This window comes from Rhinopithecus bieti, unplaced genomic scaffold, assembly GCF_001698545.2.
Source record: "Rhinopithecus bieti isolate Rb0 unplaced genomic scaffold, ASM169854v2 scaffold_33302, whole genome shotgun sequence".
NCBI classification, from domain to species: domain Eukaryota; kingdom Metazoa; phylum Chordata; class Mammalia; order Primates; family Cercopithecidae; genus Rhinopithecus; species Rhinopithecus bieti.
The window spans coordinates 890,308-893,861 of NW_016814366.1; the positions used below are offsets into that span (position 1 = coordinate 890,308).

Sequence of the window (3,554 nt, forward strand, 5' to 3'; positions counted from 1 at the left end):
TCTTGAAAAATGAGGCAAAACATTTAGAAAACTATGTTTAAAATAAATTAATAGTAACAATAATAAGAATAATATTAATGATAATATACCACACCTACTATGTAGAAAGTACCATGTTACGTATCTCTCCTGTGTATGTAGTATGTGTGAATCTCAGTCCAGCTGTGCCACATATATTGCATTTTCTTCCCTAAAATTATTTTTATAGTTTTATTTTCATTTTTAATTTTTTACATTTTTATTTATCCCTTCAAAACTTCAGTTGTTTGTTTCCTTTAATTAACATATAAGTGGATTACACATCTCCTATCATTATAACATGGAAATGTATACGAACAAAATATACACATTTTTTTGGTGAATGTCTAGGGAAGAATGGTGTCAGTCAAGTTCATCCAAGGTTTAAAGCAGCAGCCTCCATGCAGCCAGGGCATGGTCAGTGTTTGGGGACGGAGGTACGTATCTGCAATCCGTGCATCCCTTGATTTCTTCTTTTAGTGCCTGATTAACCCTGTGGTACTGCTGAACAGTTCTCTTCTGCTTAAATTCTTCTGATTCAATTTTAATTTCGTTTTAAATTCAATTTAAATGAATTAATTAAATTAAATTTCGACTTAATTTCAACCTCCTGAAATGTCAGTGACTTTGATCACTGTAGCTCAATGAAACTTTTCTTTGAGAATTCGGGTCACTTTGAGCTCCCTGTCATTCTGGGAGGCAAACATCCTATGGACATAGTGGATCCCACAGAGCAGAGGTGCTGCCACGGCCGGGTTTCATGCCACCATGTCTGACTGACACCTACATTTTTAAATAGAGACAAGGTCTCATTATGTTGCTCAGGCTGGTGTCAAACCCCTGGCCTCAAGCAGTTCTCTCTCCTTGGCCTCCCAAAGTGCTGGGACTATAGGCATGAGCCACTAAACCTGGCCAAATTTTATTTTCATTTTTAAAAATAAAGATAGGGTCTCACTTTGTTGCCCAGACTGGTCCTGAACTTCTGGCCTCAAGCGATCCTCACACCTCTCCCTCCCAAAGTGTTGGGATTACAAGAGTAAGCCACCATGCCCAGCCATTTCCCTAAAATTTAACTTCTATTCTGAGCCTCCATCCCTTTGGACTGGAAGGAAATTCAGCCGTAATCCTCTGGAGTTCCATCTCCTCCCTATTGGTCCACCCAGCCTACATATCTTCTCAGTTCTGCTCACTGCTGCTTTTGTGGCATGCTTGCTTCAGGGAACTTAGAGGCACCAGGCCCTGCATCTCACTTCCCTGAGGCATCCTGTGATGATTCCCTCTGTGGTCCCACCACATCCTTGCAGTGCTGCCATGGAGTGGGGCTCAGTTCTTCCTGGCAACCAGAACCCGTGGACTCTCCCACCACTCTCAGTATTAACTCACTTCAGGAAAGATTACTCTCTTCTTATACTGTATTCATTTTAGTGGATTTAGGCTCTTGGAAAGAAGTAAGAATGTGAATAATGTGCTCAGGGTCATAAATGCCGGGGCAAGAAATGTGGCTTCTCCCCAGCATTTCTCTGAGGCTGGGACTCCAGGAGAATAATTCCCTTCTCAAGTAAAAGAAAAAGAGGCCCTCTGCATCGTCCCTGGCATCCACCTGCAAACCCTACCTTTTTTAAGTTTCTGTGATCTGACCTCTAGGACCCTCTGGTGTTTCCTTTGAAAATGAGGATAGTGGCTGGGTGTGGTAGCTCACACCTAAAATGCCAGCATTGGGAGGCCAAGGCCAGTGGATCACCTCAGAAGTTCAAGACCAGCCTGGACAACATGGTGAAACCCCATCTCTACTAAAAATACAAAAGTTAGCTGGGTGTGGTGGCGCACGCCTATAATCCCAGCTACTCAGGAGGCTGAGGCAGGAGTATCGCTCGAACCCAGGAGGCAGACGTTGCAGTGAGCCGAGATCACGTCACTGCACTCCAGCCTGGGCAACAGAGGGAAACTCCATCTTTAAAAAAAAAATGAGGATAATAACCTTTGCCTGTGCTGGTCCATGCCTGTAGTTCCGGCTACTTGGAGGCCAAGTTGGGAGGATCACTTGAGCCCAGGAGTTGTAGTGAGCTGTGATCGTGCCACTGTACTCCAGCCCCGGCAATAGAATGAGACCTCATCTCTAAAAAAATAAATAAGTAACCTTTGCCTTTTTATGCTTTAGTGATGATTAAATGAGGCAATGTATTATAAATACTAGGACATACTATCACTGCTTACTAATATTTATTCTCTTCCCCTTAGCCCGAGAGGAGAACACCGTGCATCTAAGTCTGCAGCCAGATGAGACTCTGGTTCTCCACCACTGTATTCCTGGTGCCTAGAACTACCTTGAAGTTAGTAGGTGCTCGGTAAATATGCATGAATGAATCTAGCAGGACAATAGAGCCCAAAGGACATCAGGAGTGAACCTCCCTTGTGGAACAGTCATTACAGGGAGGATGTGTTCCTAAGACTCACTGAAAGCAAGAACTGGCCTTAACCACAGCAGGAAGGAACCTGTTCTTGGAAGACTGGTGGGAAGTCTCTTGAGAGAGTAGGATGTAAGATATAGAAAAAAGCTGCTAAAGATACAAAGAAGTGAAAGAATGTACTCATTGGAAATACAAATAGGATATTACACTCAAATTTTGATTCTCTCTAGGTCTTGACTTACCAAGTGACCCAGAAAGGTCAAGTATGAGGAGATCAAGGCCCCTTGGGCAGCCATGGAACAAACTAAAGTGGTGGAGTCAAGATGACCACTTTGGGCAGAAAAGAATTCCACTTCCATTTGATAAAGCTATGCTCAAATGACTTGCTTGATAAAGCTATGCTCAAGATGATTTGCCTTGGAATCTTAGCTCTGACATTTTATGACCTTGGGCAATCACTTCAAGCTCTTTAACACTTAATTTCTTCATTTGTAAAACTGGAATAATAATGGTAACTACTGGAAACGAGTTGTTACAATGATTCCATTAAATAATAGGGAAAAGTATTTAGTCTACGGCCTGACACACTTTGAGGGGTCAATGATTGCCATCTTCCTTTACTGCGCTCTTAGGTAAGCCTCTAAAAGAGGTTGGTAAAGGGGATGAGAAGGGAGATAACCTGTCTGCCCAGATCTCTCTCCTGGGTAGAAAGGAGCTATTAAATGATTCTGACATAGGCCCAGACTGGAAGCTGGGGTTCCCAGCAGAGACATAGCTTCCAGGGGCCACACTGAGGAAAGGAAGAATCAAGGGTCATTGTCCATGCTCTGTGTGAAGAAGAGCAGGTTTATGAAAGCGCAGAAAGTAGCTGACTTCAGAGTTTCTCGTGAGAAAGTGCTGACAGCAATTTCCTTATCATAATGCAGATTTTGTAGCACCAACCTTCCAAAAGCATCTGTTATGTTTTTCCTTCTTTAGCCAGACACCAGGACATTCCAGGGTATATCCCTGATACAATCACCTGAAGTCATTTGTGGTGTCATCCCCAGGAATCCAGAGGGAAATCTAAGTATGTCATCAGCTAGGACCAGAAAGGAAGAATTCTTCCAAGATATACAAAGAAATTCC

The 3,554-nt window shown here is 42.9% G+C and overlaps 1 pseudogene; it reads right to left on the minus strand.

Annotated features, from left to right (window-relative positions):
* Positions 1-225: 225 nt before the first annotated feature.
* LOC108514062 (bolA-like protein 3) lies at positions 226-788 on the minus strand (annotated as a pseudogene).
* Positions 789-3,554: the final 2,766 nt, after the last annotated feature.